The sequence below is a fragment of the Lepisosteus oculatus genome, chromosome 10 (assembly GCF_040954835.1).
Source record: "Lepisosteus oculatus isolate fLepOcu1 chromosome 10, fLepOcu1.hap2, whole genome shotgun sequence".
Classification (NCBI taxonomy): Eukaryota; Metazoa; Chordata; class Actinopteri; order Semionotiformes; family Lepisosteidae; genus Lepisosteus; species Lepisosteus oculatus.
In genome coordinates, this window is record NC_090705.1 from 22802465 (window position 1) to 22820840 (window position 18376).

An 18376-nucleotide genomic window follows, 5' to 3' on the forward strand; every position below is an offset into this window, starting at 1 on the left:
CTGCTGGGAAACTGTACAGAATTTGGGAATTGGGAACGTAGTGGCGTGTTTCCCTGGCCTTACGGACTGTGGGGGGCGAGCTGAGCTTGGAAGCTCATAAGCGTACTTCTGTGTCACCGTATCACACGGAAACAGACGGGCGTCCGGACTCACTGCACCAATCGCACATTTTCGACCTCACCGGCGGCCTCGTGTCTATCGGAGGGCTCTCCCGTTCAGCTCATATAGAGCCCCTCCGCCGCGGAGAAGCCTGCCTCCGCGGCTCGAGGCTGCGTGCCGGGAATGTTCCCACACGGAGAGGCCGCGCCGCGAAGCCCACCCTTTGAAACCTGCAGAGCGGCGTTTAAGCAATCTGCCAAATTCCGGCAAGGAGCCACTCGTTTCATTCTGCAGCACCGCCCGGCGGGGGTCACCGTGGGCTCGTAATTGAGCTCTATAAAACCCGGCGAAGGCAGACATTATGTGCACAGTGGTGCTTTAAAAACAGGGCGGCAATCCCGGAGCAGAGGGCAACAGCGCTGGCAGCCTTCAGCTGAGCGCAGGGCATTCCCCACAATCTTTTTGATGATGGTTTCATGGTTCCTAATGAGCAGACAGAGAGGAAGAGAGAGAGAGAGGGTGCATCCATCATAATGACACCACTCTACACACACAAAGGCATTAGAGCCCTCAGATAGGCAACGCTGTAATTATCGAGCACAAAGACGAGAGAGGTTGCTGGAAGGAGCCGAGGCTGTGGGCGGACGAGCTCCTGTGGGCTAGGGCCTCCGTTCAAAACTCATTAGCCTGGAGAAGCGGGCTGAGCGAGCGCTGCCTGACCCTCCGCTCGGCCCTGCTTACAACTGGCCACGCCAGCGCGACCGAGTGGCTCTTCCGGCACACTTGGAGCGAGACGATGGGTTTTTAAACACTTTCAATTTGACGCGCTTTTGAATAGTGCAATCAAACGTATGCAGCCTGATCGATCCCCCCCAAAAAAAAACAAGTTGGGAGAAAAGTAGCACTCTTCCGAAAGTTCACGTGGGATCCAAAATACCAGCCACGAGGTTAAAAAAATGTCGAAGAACTAGGGCCATCCAAGCACCGGCTCGGGGCCTCCCGGCTTTCTGTTTTGGCTCAATCCCTGCGGCGTTTCCCCGCGATGCGCCAAAAATGAGCGCGTGGGGTGTTGCTTTACTTTAATTCTGGGGTATGGCAGGGCAGACCCAGTGTCAGGAGCACAAAGATGAGGAGCGGCTCTTACGACGAGGGCTCCTGGAAAGGTGCTGGAAAGTTGGCAGCACGCTTTGCCTCAGTGTCCGAGTTGCCGTGAAAATGAGAAAGAAAGCAGAGGAGCTGAAAACACTACATGACTGTGGGGGAGACTCTCGTATTGAAAGGAACGTACAGAAGGTGGCCCAGCACAGCCTTGTCCCTGGTATCCCTCGGCAGTTGAACTCAGGATGAGTCGACATTACAACAGGGCCTTTATCTTTTTCTTTTCTTTATCTTTTACCCCTACAAATACACAGGCTTGTAAGGCAGGTTTACCACGGAAACAAAAAGACAAAAGCTAGAAAAGGTTATTCCGGAAAGGGCTTTAAGTGCCTCACCACAGACTGGCAGAGCACGGTCTGTTGAACCCTCAGCAATCAGGTCTGCCCGACTCCCCCGCCCCCCAGCTCGTGCTGTGCCAGCCCGGCCAGGTCAGGGCTGGGAACGCCGCTGCATTCCTTATTTCCCTGAAAGCTGTGGGAAGTGGATTCAGAAACCTTCCTGAATGCAATTACTGCCTGCCGGGGTGGCATTCCGACAGGTAATTACCAATCCCATTGAACATTCTCACGTTCCTCTGCGGAGAACAGGAGTACTGAGCGGCCCGGCCCTTCCAGTCTGACACGGGCACAGGCATCGTCGCAGGGGGGCTAATTGGGGTTAGTTGTTTTGCCAGACTCTGGAATTAATGGGCCTGTTTAACAGCCCCCATTGATAAAATGGGTCGACTGCTCTTAAGCTTTTATTGAACGGTTAAAGGAAATACACGTCAAACTTAACACGTTTATTTGGCCTGAACTAACAAACATCCCCCCAATTAGCTTTTCGGTACGGCTCTGTTGTTTTTTTAAGATTGTTCTTTAAATAATTATTTGAATAAATGTTAGACATTGTGGTGTCTGTGAATTCACATAATGAGGGTTCTTACAGTCCCCTGATCACAATAAAGACCAAAGAGAGGTTTGGGGGTTTTCAGGCTTAAACCAGGGTGAGTGGTGTACTCAGCAAGTGATTTTTTTCATTAGACTTGTGCTTTATAACCTAACAGTCTCTGTGTTTACAGGCTCACTTTTGTCAGAAACAATCTCCCCTGTTTACTCACTCTCGGGCTTCATTAACAGTGCTAATACAAGAAAAGGCACTCACACCAGTTTTTATGGAAACAATTAACCTACCAGTATCTCTTTGGACTGCGGGAGGAAACTGGAGCACCAAACAAGCAAGGGAGAACATGCAAACTCCACACAGACAGCACCCCCATTTCTGGAATGGAACCCAGGTCCCCACTGCTGAGTGACAGCAATGTTAACCACTGTGCCACTATCCCAACCCTTTGCATGTTTTGAAAATTAATATTTTATTTGCTTGCTTATTATTAATTAACCTGCTTGCTTAAACTGAAGAATTTTATATTTGAGAGTTGTTAAATGCCAGCAGAATAGCAAAAAAAAAATAAAAAACCAAAAAATGTTGTTCGCAGATGTTGATCACAGAATGAATATTTGGAGGAAGCATCTTTGGTAGAAACTAAAGTTACCAGTCTTTGAATACTTCCACAAGGCAGTATATATATTGACTACAAGTACTGCAATGTAATACATATTAAGGGATATTAAGCGCCGGGTCATATTCTTTTTTTTTTAAGATACAGGGCATTTCTCTTGTTATAGACTATCAAGGGTTATAGACTATCACTGGATTGCAGTTTATAAGGTTTGAAATCTGGGTCTGTAAAATGTAGGCCTCTGAGATGTTTTGTGTCTATGCGTTTTTGTTTAATGTTGTGTTTTATATTATTTCGTTATTTTAATATTTGTCAATTTATCACGTTTTGACTCTGATTGCTCTTTCGTCAGAACTGTGCTAGAGAAATAAAGAACTCATTAGTCAGAAGTAACATGCCTCAATTAGTTATCTACCACTCATGTACATTTAGATATTTTTTTAAATGTCCTGTTCTCACCCCTATTTTGTAATAATATATATTTACATACGTGTTTCCATATGAATGTATTAACCAAAAATGGGCTACAAACACAACTAGCTTAACATTTTTTTTATAAAACCAAGTCAGAGACACGTGCAGCAGGGAAGATGGTATAATAATGAGGAACTTCAATTTCTGTAACAGAGACAGGGGACACACAAGCTGTAATGATGAAAACAGTTATTGATTGCTTTGAAAAGCGGAGGTGAGGAGGAGGTTCTTGAACTGTCACAGACTTTTCAAACAACCAAGATGATGGGTGAGAAGTACAGAGGCATGAGGGACTCTTGTTATCTTTCAAGGTGTTTTTTTTTCAAAATATTACTCGTATAGTATAAAATTACAATTTATAGTTTCACGAAAGTAGACGGAAAGAATAACACCATTTAAGAGAGTAACCTGAAATAAAATGATATTGAAGCAGTACATTTTAAACCCGTAAAACTAGTCAATGAACAAATCAGAACAAATCTAAAATAAGAACATTCTAGAGAACAATGGCCTAAAAGGTTTAATGGATGACTTAAAAATAACAGCTGAAAGAGGACACCTTGTACACAAGTAGAAGGAACCAATACTTAAAATAATGTAAGCACACATTTAAATTACAGGTATTAGAAGCCTGAGAAAAGGAAAGGACACTGCTACAGACCATAAAACTAATATGAACATTTTGTTCAATACTACACAAAACAAAATTACATCAGAAGATTAAAATTAAATCATCACATGGAAAAAATGATTTAATTATAACAAGTTTAAAGAGATTATCGTACTTGATGAATAACAAATTGTCATATGTCTCAAGTTAAAGAAGCATACACACTATGTCTCAATGCAGAGACCAGTGTGTTATGGGTACTAAAAGTATTTTAATGAACACTTGCTGAAAAGCATTACCATCACAATCAACGAAAAGGGGGAGTTATTCATCGCCCAATAAATGGAATCTTTTGTCAGACGTTTAGGGCTCATGGACATATTAAGAAAAGAGCACACAATTATGGTCATTGACTTAAAGAAATGGCACTACTACCTTTTACTGTTCAAAAAAGAATGACCATAAGACTTAAAGGGATGTAACAGACAGGTGTAAACTAATCTTTTTAGTGTCAAACTCATTATGTGATGTAACTACTGCAAATCCAGAAAGACACAAAGTCAGTTCTGCTGAGTATTTACAACTCATCAATAAACTAAGAAACTGTGAACACAACCACAAATGAAAGAGGAGATGCATTCAAGACTGAACATAGGTGGCACCACTTCATACAAAGAGACGAACTACACAGCCATGGCAATTTTAGCTGAACTCTCCTGAATTATCTCCGGGAAAAAAAGGTGGGATGGGATTCTTGGAACAATAAGATAATCGCAACAAATGAGCCTGTACAATGAATTGTATTCTTATATACAACAGGACCTTTCAATCCAGAGAATCAAGTCTCAAGGCACTTTGCATGACATACATATACAGTAAACAAGCACAGTAAACTAAAAATACCATGTATAAATGCGAAATGAAAAGAAAGACAAAGATTATGAACTGAAGGCCATCATAAACACATGTCAGTTCTGAGGGGAAATTTAAAAACGTCCACAGAGGCAGCACTTTTAATAAGGTCAGGTAGGGACTCCTGCTGAAAAGGCCCGGTCCCCTAGCGTATGATGTGAGGTCGTTGGAACGTTGAGAATCCTAGAGCCAGCGGAACAAAGGGAGCAGACTGGGATGTGTGGGGACAACAGATCTTGGAAGGTACACAGGAGATATCCAGTTCCTGGATGGCTTTTTGAATGTGTTGGGTTGAATGGGATGCTTTCTGTTATTGGCTTTAGGTTGTGTGTTGGTATTGTATGTCTTAAGCTGTATGAGCTCACCAAACCAAATTCCACACAGCTAGTTATTATGGCAATAAAGTAATCCGAACTTGGAGATGGTTGAAAGGTTACAAATGTGAGGAAGCTATTCTCCCATTCTTAAGGCCGACCCTCAGGGTTCTAACTGGCCCAGAAAAGGGCTGGCAGCCCTGTACTGTAGTAGAATGTGAGGTTTAGTACAGGGCATTAAGACTCAATCCCTAATCCACATGTACTTTGAGACTTGGAAGGAGCTGCTGTAGAACATGTCTATTAATACCTGTGCCTTTTCTCCTGCGCTGTGCATCTGATTTTGGGTCTTCTGTGAGCTTCTCTCACTCCAGACCAGAGGCCTCAAACAAGAGTTCCTGGGAGGATTCAGCATTTTCTGCTGAATTCTTTGTTTTACATTTTACACCAGTGATGTGCTTAACTCCTCTAACTTTCCTTGACGTTTTGTACTAAACATGCTTTCAAGTTCTTTTGCAGTCCATGGCTTAAAGTCCCAAATTCTCAGACCGGCTTTGAAATCTCGGTCACAAAATCAATTCATTGATGGTATAGAAAAAATGTACCCATTTCGAATTCTGCACAAAATGGTGAACTTTGTGAAAGTACTGTAAGTGGCCTTGCTGTCGCAAACCCCAGATCTCGGCACAGGTAAGAGCAACAGTCTGTGAGAATTGTGACGTAAAACAGCCCTTCCTGCTCACTAGTCCCTGTCATGACTAATGTAATGGGATGCACAAGCGTACAGGTTGTGCAGCAGGCATTTCATCTCAGAAATGTTACAACGTGATCTGCATGCAAAGTTAACAAGAAAGTAGTACTTGTTGGCAAAAGTGTCTCAAAGTCGAGGGCAATATTTCTATCAGAAATAGCAAGAGCTGTATTCATGAGCCTGCTTGTTTACAATGTCATAGGGCTGCTTCACGTCACCGGGTCGTTTGTTGCGACATTCTGAATTGCAGAACACGGCGCTGCACATACCTGGAAATTTAGTCTATTTTGTGGTGTAAACTGGAGGTTTTGCACACTACTGTGTACATTTTACTTTTATTGTGGTTTGAAATACACTCATCAATGCTGAAGCCTTCTAACGCCAAAATATGAAAATAGCACTGCAGTTCCCCTTTAAATATAAGTTACAGTAGTTTTCCATCTGAGACCAAAGGCCACTTGACCATTTGGTCTGCAGTGTGGATGCACAACTTGACTTGAGAGAGGAGGACGGAGAGCTGAAATAGGAGAATCTAAATTTAAAAATGAAACCCAGGGCCTGGCGCAGTTCCTCTGACAGCGTGGCGTGCGGCAGGAGACCAGAATTCTGAAACTGGTTCAGCTGAAAATCACATCTCTTTTTAGTTCCACTAAAAATAGTCTGTGGAGTTCATTCTCTAGTGACCCACTTTTGTTTAATCCCAAAAATGAACGTAACTAACCTGTCCGTTAATTAAACAGCACTCACCAAGGGGAGAAAAAAAATCATTGTTTTCATATTCAACGGCCGCATACCATCAGCTGCTTAAAATAAAATCCCTTCAGCTTCCTGATTTGGATCCGTAGGCTTTATCGGTGACCTCAAAATAGTTTCTTGAAAGGAGGTTTCTTCCATTCAGGCAGAGGAATTAATGCGTTCTGATGTTCATTTCTTAAAACACTTTTTTTTTTTCCCCACACTGAGACTCCAGGAAACCAGGGTCATTCACACGTGAGGGAAAGGACAGCAAAACTAGGGCACTTTTTCTAAAAATACTTTTAAGGAGATTCCCACGGAAACCAAGTCAATGAGAAAGTACCTAAATCTGATTAATTTAACACGTTCGAGGAGGGACAAACTTAAATGTTAACACCATACTTCAAATCCGCTTATAAAGAGCATACCGGTTCCAGGTCGTTTAAAAATGGCTTTAAAAAAGGAAAACCGAGACTACAAACCTGGAGTTTACTCATGGATGTGCTCCAATTGAGGCAAAGTGCCTCTCAACCACTGTAATTGCCCCGAGTAAGGGCACGTTTTAGAAGAAACGCACAAGGGTTCAATCACACTCGGACCTGAGCAAATGCCACTTTTTCTGGGGGTCTTGTCTGATCACACGGAGAAACCGAGATCCTTAATAAAGGACTGTTAAACAATACCGGAGGGCGCTGCACTGTGCTCTGGGACTGTGGGGGCACAGGCAGCCATGACACCCACAGAGGTGCCCGATTTCAGTTTGCCCGTCCGTGCCCACGTCACTCAGTGCCACGTTACTACAGCAATGTGCTCGTAGCGTGAGACCGGCTCCCTCGCAGCCCCCCACCACCCCCCCCATGCCCGGCCCGCGCCGCGCCGCCCCCTCCAGCGCTACAGCCGTTCTGGAATGCATTAGGGATTCACGCAAACGGCAGACGGGCTCCCGTGCCAACAGCAGGCGAGTTGAGCCCAGGGTTCACGTTTCTGATGTGTGCGGGCACTCTTCCAGCTGTCTGGCAGAGCACGGGCAGAAAAAGAAAGAAAAAAAAAAGAGAGAGAGCTACCCGACCCCCCCCCCCACCCCCACCAGTTGCATTTTCTGGACTTTTTATTGGCAATCCAGCTGAATCAGGGCTTTGCAGGCCAAGCCATAAAAACACCCTGGTGCACAGCAGCTGGTGGCTCCGGGCCGCGGTGTGAAGCTGCTGCCTGGTGGGAATCTGGGAAACATTACGAGAAACGAGCAGAGAGGTCAAAAGTTGAAGGAGGAGGGATGAGATGATTAACCTCCCGCCTGCAGTGGCCAAGCCTGGTACACCCCCCCTGGGGCAGGGGTCCCAGACTTCATTCCTAGGGGGCCAGTGTCCCGCCCTGTCCACCTAGAGGGCGCTCGACTTCTGTTCTTAGTTCCCTGTGATTATTCATGTCTTTCCTGTGTCTGCTCTGCTCCTGGCTCGGCATTGAGGGCACGGATGTCCTGAGACCCGCCTAGCACCAGGTCGCCCCACGTCCGTGACCTGAGGGCATAGGTTTCTATACCGACACCGTCTTACCCCCTGAGTCTGGGCTAACCCTCGTGTTGCCCCTTTTACACCTACGCATTGGGTCTCTACCGCTGTCCTGGTCATTCCACGGCTTGCCCTTCCGACATCTGTGACAGTCAGCTTCTGGTCTTTTGGTTTGTGTTAGAACCCCGAGGAATCAATTCAACAATCAACTTAATTATTTTCTCAGACATCTTTAATTGAAGGTCTTTCCCCCCACCAAGTTCAGAATCGATCATTCTTCTGGTTGCACCCCTCCAATTTGGAATTGCCGACGGTGTGTTTTGCACACCTCGGCTCACAGCTCCGAAACCCCACGACCGCACACGGGGGACGGGTGAATGAGGAAGAGGAAGCAGACTCCTCCGACTCCACCCGCCTTCCCGCCACATCGTCATTTAAACATGCCACCTGCTGCAGCGCCCTCTACTGGAGAGGAGGCTCTGATTGGAAGAGAGGGGTATCCCTCACTGAGGGCACCGCATTGCCTGCTGGGGCGCTGTGCTATTCACAGCGGGGGAGACCCCCCCTGGATGATTAAACCCACCCTCCCCTTGGTGGCCTTAAGATGATTGCACCTCGTCTGTCGGGGAATCCCAGTCACAGCTACTAACACGACCCAGACTTGAACCCGGGACCAAACTGGAACCGTTTGAGTCACTCAGAAAACACCTCATAAGGTCTTTTGTAGATAATTACACACAATATTCATGCTAGAAAAATCCCCCGGAGTCTAGGTAGAAGTAATACAATTACAGCTAATTAACTGATTAATTAATTCATTTATTTATTTGTTAGATCAACTACAGTATGTGAATTCAAGTGCATCTTTTTCTAAGCTGCATGTTGTTTAACTTGTTGTTGTTGCTGCTGCTGTTCTGTGTTCATGGTTTTGGTGTTTGCTTAATGTCTTTGTATTCTTTGTATTAGAGCATACATGTAAATACGCATTTCACTGGACTTGTGCATCTGACAATAAACTGAACTGAACAAAAGCCAGAAGACACCACCTCCCACACACAGGAATTGTGTCTGATACCACAGCCCTGGAACACAGACTGGAAGAAACCGCTGTCTGACTTCAGACCAGTGGAGGAGACATACTGGGCTAGACTGCTCTTCTTTTCTTACATCTGTAAGTGTCATAGACCTACAGTATCTTGTTTGGAGTGACGAGCTCTGGGCTCCCTTGAAAATTTCAGTTTAGGCACTGAAGCCGGACAAAAAAAACAATTATTATTGCTTTTGAAAAACTGGAAAGCAATCACTCATGTCTGCAGTGGTAGAAACATGGAAGAAAACTGGGTTTCTACACAGAATGTGGACTTCAGGGCAACTAACCGTGTATCTCTAACAAGGTAAAGAAAGGCCAACTTACTGAACAGCAGTGACTTTAACCAGAAAATAATATTTTAAAAAGGCACGTGATCTGATTTGTGCAGAGGTATGAAAGCCATTTTCAGTTTCATCACCTTTCACCCACTAACACCTGCTAACGAGCGAGGAGGGCGAGCCTGCGAGGACACTGTCCAGACACAACACCACAGAGCCCCGTCATGGCCAGAGGGGAGGGAGTTAGCTCCAATTATCTGCATCTGAGCTTTCAGTCTTCAGCAAGCGGATATCGGCGAAGGCTCCCTGTCTTCTCCAACCAGTCCCCTGCTCCCCACCAGAAAAATAAAACTGGGAACTGAACCACAGGCCCTTCTTCCTTGACACAGGCCTTTCAGCCCACTCTGTTTTGACGAAGAGACAGGAGACAATGTCAACCTAGCCATTTGTGGAAATATGTCATTTCCGACATGTCTTACTGCAGGCCCTGCTAGATTTCATTCCCGATATCTACGCAACTGAGCCCTTAATTGAGTTAATAGGATTCTGTTTGACTGATCTCAGCTCTTAAATATGTTGGAGGTCGCCTTCTAATTATGACATTTCATTAGTGTTCGAATCAAGCAACTTGCAAGTTCAACAAAGGTTTCAATTGAGTAATTAAGCTTGTTTGGAACGAAAACCAGCAGGGGTGTGGACTGCCAGCACCAGGATTGGAAGATCAATTGTTGTTTCGTGTTTTCTGAGGACGTAACAATGTTAAAGAACTTCACTTGACCCATCAGCATGTTTGAGGAAGGGAACACCCCAGCGCAGAATTTACACTCTTGATCAGCAGCGCAAGGTAGAGGGAAAGATCAAAAAGTCAGTCTTGCCGCCTGCCCGCTAAAGCCCAGCGATTAAACTATTAGCCACGAAAAACAGGCCCCATGTGACAGAGCGACTCCACACCCAATCTGCGTGCAGGTGTTGACAGAGAGGCTGATGCAAGGTACTAATGAGCCCGCAGGGGACCACAGCCCCTTCAGCAGGGAGAGTAATGTAATTACCTCATCCCTGAGCTGTCAATCATAGCATCAACAAGGTGTGCATCCCCCAGGTGCAATAAAACAAGGAGCCTGGCACAGGTGAGCACTGCCATCCTCTCTTGAAACGTGAGGTTCGTTTTTCCACTGCAGGTGAGCAGGGTGATGTCTGTACTGTGCAGGATTTAGGGGTTAATTCCTGCTGGGTGCACATAGCTGCAGGAACAAGTTGCCGTCTGTAATTAGTTCAGCTCGCCGTGCTGATCGTTACAGAAGCCACATTAAAAATTTGGGCAGATCCACCCAGAACTAAGATGCTCAATTGGACCTGATGGGCAGGCCCACCATTCCCCTTCCTTTCACGGCTTTGGCATATTATTTTTGGAAATTGTAGATTTTAGAGCCCTGCCATATTAACTTGTGGCTACAACACCAACACAACACAGAGCATAAAACGGAGCACACTCAAACATGTGAAGCTTTTGGTACACGGTAACCTGGCCTCGCACATTATGACCCAGCTTAGGGTATGCGCATTATATATGAGTGCAGGAGTTCTAGGTTTGTGACTGGTCTGATAAAATGTTGATCAGGAAGTGTGGAAAGATCATGAGTCCTGTCATCCCTACTGTCAGCGTTGCAGAAGGAGGAACAGCGTCTCTTAATTGGCACTCTCCCCTTTGGCTGCCAGCTCTACCACAGAGCCTGTCTCCTCACCCTAATTTGCCCACTGGAGTCTCCTATTATTATTAGCTTGCAGCGACGTTGCAGATGCTGTGCAGGTGATTATTCCTTCCTCCTCTGGAGGACAGCCTTTTCCAAAACATCTGCGCATTTCCAATCGTGGAGTTAGAATACCAGCTTCCATTCACACACCGCCAGCGCGTGACATCCTGATACTCCTGTGGCCGTTTACTGAGCCACTCATTGAGAAAATTAGAAAAGATGAAGGAGAGAAGATGGTCATATGACCACTGATAAAGAAGGACATAGCAGGAAGTAATCAAGGCAACCCGTATTTACACATGACTCTGCAAATAATGAACTTGAAACTGAAATCAACACATCCTCGTTGAACAGCAGGCTATTTTTCTGCACAGTGCAGAAACTGCCGATCTAGTCTACCGAGACCACTGCATTCTTCCACTGCTGAAGAAGACTGTGGATTCTGGTACAGTACAACTCCTTGTCATGCTTTCTTGGCTCACTGCTGACCACCTCCTTCTGGCCATGGTCATTTTTAACATGGGATATAGAAATACACTACAGCTAAGACAACACCAAGCACCACAGGAAGCCTACTCAAACCTGTGAAGCATTTTTCAGATGGTAGCTCGGCTGTACTTGGCTACAGCTGGCCACCGAGGACATTTTTGGAGGGGGCAAGACGGGAGCTGTACAGGGGGATGGGATTCTGTGACAGTCCGTCAGAAGAGCAAGATGGCTTCAGAGGTGCATGCACTCTGTGTGTGGCCCTGTGCTGTTTCAGACATCAGAAGGGTACAAACGAGAGGAGCTTGTAGCTTGTAGCTAACTGATCTGAGGATCTCACCCAGCCTGGTCTTGAAAGAAGCCAGGGTATTGGCTCCAACAACAACATACTTGTTAGCTTGGGTAGCTCGTTCCACACTCCTACCACCCTTTGCGTAAAGAAGGGTCTGCCTGGTCCGGAACGGCGTACCCAAGGCCTGTGGTAGAGCAAGAGAAAAGCCTCGCTTCCATCAGGGGAGCTCGGGACAGATTGTCTTCTAATCGTCTCCGTGGAAACCATTCGGCATCTGAGGCCTTCCCCCCCAGGCCCAGGCCTTTGGGAGAGCCCAAGTCCGTCCAGGCTGTTAGCTTTCCAGCGGCCCCCACCTCCCGTAATCCTCGCCTGGCGACGCGCTGGTCACTGCGGACGAGCTCCGTCCTTTGCCAGCTCTAGTCCGGTGTCACGCCCATGCCAAGGGGGCGACTGCGGGGCTTGTCTTTGATGTCCGCCTCCCCCGTTCTTAAAGCGGTTTATCCGCCTTCTAGCTGTGTTCCCATCGCGAGCCGTGCGACCATACGCCTCCTCCTGTCGGACACGAATGTCAACAGGATGTGTTCCCCTGGCAATGGGACGAGGAGCTCGACGACAGCCCTGCCCGTCGTCCATGCCCCGCGGATGAGCCTCACACTGCTGCGCGACTGTTCAGTCCAGAAAGATCAGGAAATACTATTTTTTCAGGATTTGAAGCTTCTCTATGAACCAGATGGTGAAAGAAACAAGACGCATTCCCTCTGTTCCAACCCTTTTAAAAATGGCTATGTAGACAGCACAAATGTGAACTGCCACACGAGAGAGTCACTGGGCTTGCACGTGATGGAAATGCAGCGAACCGAGGGGGTGAACACAAGCAGCCAGAGACTTACCGAATGCAGCCAGACCCAACCTGAAACTAAATACAAGGCAGGCTGCACCTGGTTATATGCACAAATACTGCACTCTTATTGTAATACGTGGCGATTTCAAACAGAGGCATTACTGCCTGGGGTGCCTAAAGATCTTTACAGTCTGCAGTGTAGACAGGCTTTCGGTTTAACACCTGCATCTTCCCACAGAGTAGCACCTGTTACCGCCTTGGCATAGGGAAACAGCAACATGCCTTCATGCCCTGCAGTACTACGGCTTTTTGCATGCACTCCTAACCCTCAGGCACTGGAGTCTGGCCACCACAGGCTGTGAGAGGGTGAGAGCCTTGCACTGCATGAGGAGCAGAGAGCAGCAGAACAGCCGACAGCTGACAGAGGGCCAAGAGAGACAGGATGGTAAGGGGCGAGGGACAAGGGCCGGTGCCAGGGCAGAGTGCCCAGCACCAGCACGGACTCACTGGAGGATCACCCTAATCCCGGCACTGGTAGGATCCCCTTTGATCTCGGGACTTCAAATAGAACAAGCCCCCCCTCACCCCCGCAGGCCTGACCAAACGCTCCCAGAGCTCGCAGGCACAGGCACACTGGCGAAAGAGCGTGACGAGGCCCGTCTGGGACATGAGTTAGGCATCCTCGGGGCCATAACGGACTGCTTTTACTCCTTTTCACTCGCTCAGATATGGAAATCAGATCCCCACTTTATCACACTTTGATCTGTTTCACGTTTTCAGGGCTGCAGGCTTTTGTGCTGACAAAACGGAAAATTCCAAACAGTAATGCAAAAAAATACAATGAGTGCTGCCAACCCAAGACAGTTACCACTGCTAATTTCTCAAGTAATAAACGTCTTCACTAGGTGCACAGTTTACCTAGTAAAAAGAGCACACAGTCATTCAGTTATGGCAAACTCCAGGGTTGCAGTTCAGAATTAACATGATCTCATTTCTCTATACCCTGATCTCCAAACGTTTGTTTGATCTGCGCCCAAATACAGACCACAAACATTCATACACATAAGCTGTATATTTTAAAAAGTATATATGTGCACATACAGGTATGCATCCCATATCATCAGCCTCTGCTGGACCAAGATCTCACCAGGATTCCTCGGCAGTCATGCTAGTCTGGTTCATCTACCCATCTAATTCCTGTTGTTGTTCTTAGCCAATGTGCTTTTTGTCCCCAGTTTTGGATTACTCCATTAAGATAAGATAAGATCACTTTATTGGCCATATACAATTTCTTGCATTAGGAATTTGTCTTTTCACATACCCCAGCTTGCTCTCCATGAGACACACAGGCAGGGAGAGAAGCTGGGGGTCAGAGCACAGGTTCAGCCATTTACACAGCACCCCTGGAGCAGTTGGGGTTAAGGGCCCAGGGCCTTGCTCAGGGGCCCCACGGAGTAGGATTCCTCTGCCGGCCACGGGATACGAACCGGCAACCTTCCAGCCACAGGCGCAGATCCTTAGCCACAGAGCCGCCGCTCCGCCCTGCACCTCGTTACTCCTGTAGTATAGGAATTAAATATGCTACTTGCTGCACACCTGGCCCTTTGCAGTTTTAGTTTCTTTTGTTAAAAATCTTCATACTATTGTTTACACTACTGTTTACACCATACACAGTTAATTAAAATACGAAATGCAAAATACAGCACTTGGGTAATTTCAACAGAAGCACTTAAAGCCGGTAAAACTAGATGGTTCAAACTGCAGAACAGGGGGAGTCTTACAAACACAGCAGCTTGCCAGACTAGCTGGAGGAGAGCACAGGTTTGCCTCTGAGTGACACAGGTCAGCAGGATAAGCACAGTGATGACAGATACATATTGTAACGCAACGGGGTTCAGGCGGGCGCCCTTGCCTTCTGCCTACACAGGTCGGCCCCGCACCGTGGGGGACGGGAACCCGGGCCTCCAGCGTCACTCAACAGGGACACAGTTTGCCCAGTAGCTGTAGTCCTGCTATTACAGGAAGGGCGGTGACGTCACCGCTCTGGTAAGCCGGCTCTTACACAGTGCCTGTCGGCCGTATGCGTTACACTCTCCCCCGCTTAACTCGCCGTCCTCGGCGAAGGCCTATCCCACCCCGCTCTGACACCAACGTAACGCACCACTGGCGGCCGTATGCGTCACAATATCATGTCATTTGCCAAACCGCTTCATACCATACGGTGTCGTGGGAAGCTGGAGCCTACCTGGAAAGCAAGGAGGGCAAGGCAGGGTACACCCTGGACAGGACGCCAGTCCATCATACATGGGGGCAATTTGGAGGCCACGGTAAAGCCCGAGGGGGGGGAACTTTGGCCCGGACACTGGGATAACTCCTTACTCTTATTGAGAAACGCCCGGGGATCTTTAATGACCACTGAGAGTCAGGACCTCGGTTAAATGTCTCATCCGAAAAAATTTCGCCCACTACAGTATAGCGTCCCCGCCACTATACCAGGGCATTAGGATTCACACAGACCACGGGGTGAGCGTCCCCTGCTGGTCCCACTAACTCCACTTCCAGCAGCAACCTTAGCTTTCCCAGAAGTCTCCCATCCAGGTACTGACCAGGTTCATACCTGCTGAGCTTCAGTGGGCTGCCAGTTGTGAAATGCAGGGTGATGTGGCTGCTGGCTATGACAGATACATTAAGGAGTTATATGAAGTGTTAAATAGCGTGGACACAAACATCTCTATCTTGCGTCTTGACCCTGTGCCGCTTACATGACCTGACACAGCTGTTTGTGCACCCGGGTGACATTTCCACCAGGTGTGTTAAAACAAAATTGGACAACTGCCCAGCCTGGGAGGTGCTTGTCCTACTGCTGTGCCTGTCAGACCAATCCTCTCATTCCTCGCGTCCCCTGGCCTCTGACCTGCTCCGTTCAGTGCTGCTGGAGTGACTGTGATGCTGAACACGCCCCTGTCGTCCTTCTGAACAGACAGGCAAATGAGCAGTCCACAAGCCGGAAGGATTTGAATGTTAGTTTGAGTTTATTACCCCATTGCCGCCACAGGGCTCCTGCCATCTCTTTCTCATGAGCCCTGAGGCCACTTCCACCTGGAGAAAGCCGGGTGACGTATGGAGGACTGTGCACAGGGAGTGTATAGTAGTCTCACAACACAAAACTCCTTCAACCGGCCTGTCAGCGACAGTACAAAAAGCTCTCCTGGTCAATCATTTTAACTGCTCGGCCAACCACAAAAGAATTATTTCCATTTCATATGCATCAAACTCACAAAGCGCAGCTTAACATGTGTTACAGAGGTCAGACCCACACATCTTAATGAAATACGAAGTGTTAGTCTGGGCCTCCAAATAGTCATTTTGTTAAGTAAGCATTTATTACAAACTTTAGGGATCACTGCTTACAATAGCATAGCTTTCACATCCTTGACCTCTCCCTTACTCTCATCACACCCTGTCATATGGGCTGTGCGGAATGTTTCAGATTCACCAAAGTCTGTTCTGTAACCTGACAGAGCTGTTATTTTTTTCAATTCAATGCCTTTACATCGTCACTGTAGCAAATTCCTCAATAGTCATTTTTACCAAACCCACACAATTTGCAACATATTACCAAGTCAATATTTCATCATTACACCAAGTCTTGGAGGAGTTACTGACACGCAATTTGAGCCAAGCCAAGGCAGGCGCTGAGAAAAGCAAAAGAATACATCCCATGTACAAAGGCATTTACAATAATAGTTCTTATTAATTGCTTACACTTATATAGCGCTTTTACAGACACTCCACTCAAAGCACTTTACAGGTAATGGGGACTCCCCTCCAACACCACCGATGTGCATCCCCACCTGGATGATGCACCAGTACAATCACCACACACCAGCTAGCAGTGGGGAGGAGAGCATTTTTGGGGATTTTTAATGACCACAGAGAGTCAGGACCTTGGTTTTATGTCTCATCCGAAGGACGGTGCCATTTTACAATATAGTGTCTCTGTCAGTATACTGGGGCATTAGGACCCAGTACTGGCCCCACTAACACCTCTTCCAGCAGCAACCTTAGCTTTCCCAGGAGGTCTCCCGTCCAGGTACTGACCAGGCTCAACCCTGCTGAGCTTCAGTGGGCTGCTGGTTGTGAGCTGCAGGGTGATATGGCTGCTTTATACACAAATGTGCACACGTAAACAATATACATAAACAAACATGCATATATTTCCACATACATACATATATAAGCACATATATCTACAGTCATCCCTTTTTTAACCAATTCAGGGCTGCAGGGTACCCTGCAGGGAAGCCAAAGCTAACTGTGTAAGGCAGGATACACCCTGGAGGAGACACCTGTCCATTGCTGGTCACACACAGAAACAAACACACACACACTCCCACCAGAGTCAATAGTTCCCAGGAGTCTGCAGATACACATCATATATATACATATCTGAACATATACACCATACACAAACATGCCAGTTCCTACTCCTTACAGAACTGAGCACTGCGTTAGGTAAAGAGGGCATGATGGGATGGAATTTATTTCTTCACTGGCCTGTCTCGCCTGCAAGCATATGAGGTTGGTGTCCATGTTTGACACCAGTGCAGCTGGGAGACCAGACATATCGGGAACAGACGGGTGAGAGCAGCTCTGTGGCCACGCCAGCTGAACGCTGACTGAGCTTCTTGCCATCACGAATCAGACTGGGAGAGCAGGGCCACTGCCGTTACAATGCCTGGGCACTGAATGCTTAAGTGGGCTAAAACAGTGATCTAATTAAATGCCCAATTAGGCCGAAACAAACCTTCTGTCCACCGGCCAGGTGGCTGATGATTACAGTAAGCTAATGGAAACCAAAAAAACAACAACAAACGTTTTAAAGAGGAGGTTCCCATCAAGGACAGTACTGGCAAGAAGTTACATCAGAACATTTTGAAACGGTTCCTGGATCATCTTAAAGGAGCACTGGGGACTCCTGTGATTTCTTGACTGAACAGGCGTTCTCTTATCAGACATCTCGAAAGTCCTGCTCCTATTATGGCTCGGAGCTGCGCAACCAATTTCCAGTAAAAGTAAGCCCTGAAAACTTGTCTCAGCCAGCAGCTACAACGTGTGCAAGATGAAATAATCTAGCAAATAACACAGCTCTGAGCCCTCAACATTGAACATTGTTAAGGTACAATGTAATATTGTGGCGAATGTGAGACAGCGGGTACCCAGCCATTCTATTGATGCGGATCAGTCAAGAACCAGTTGGACAAGATCAACTGCCATGTAAGCAGGATTGGTCAAAAGCACCTGCAAAAGTCCAACAGTCACCGTGCTGCACTTCATGAAGGCAGATTTCCTACTGGCAAATGCTGTGGAAAAGACCAGCCTGATGGTGCACAATGTTGCTACAATGATAACCCGAATCACAAGCTCCCTTCTGCTCGAGTAACAGAAGGCACGGGAGCTCTGAAACAAACATCTGAACAGAATCGTAGCCTGCAGGTGTACAGCAGGACAGTGCACAAGGTGAGTTCACAGGACCTGCAAAGAATCAGCAAGCCAAAGCTTACAAATGTCATGGC

General features: G+C 47.0%; 1 protein-coding gene across 3 annotated transcripts in view; it reads right to left on the reverse strand.

Moving 5' to 3' along the window:
• invs (inversin) overlaps nucleotides 1-18376 on the reverse strand; it is a 79770-nt gene that overhangs the window by 53990 nt on the left and 7404 nt on the right. The window contains exon 1 of one of the 3 annotated variants that reach the window (XM_069194997.1): nucleotides 15370-15651. The exons of the other annotated variants lie outside the window; for them this stretch is intronic. The gene's annotated coding sequence lies outside the window, so the exon portion shown is untranslated. Of the gene's footprint in view, nucleotides 1-15369; nucleotides 15652-18376 lie in introns of those variants that run through there. 3 annotated transcript variants of the gene reach the window in all.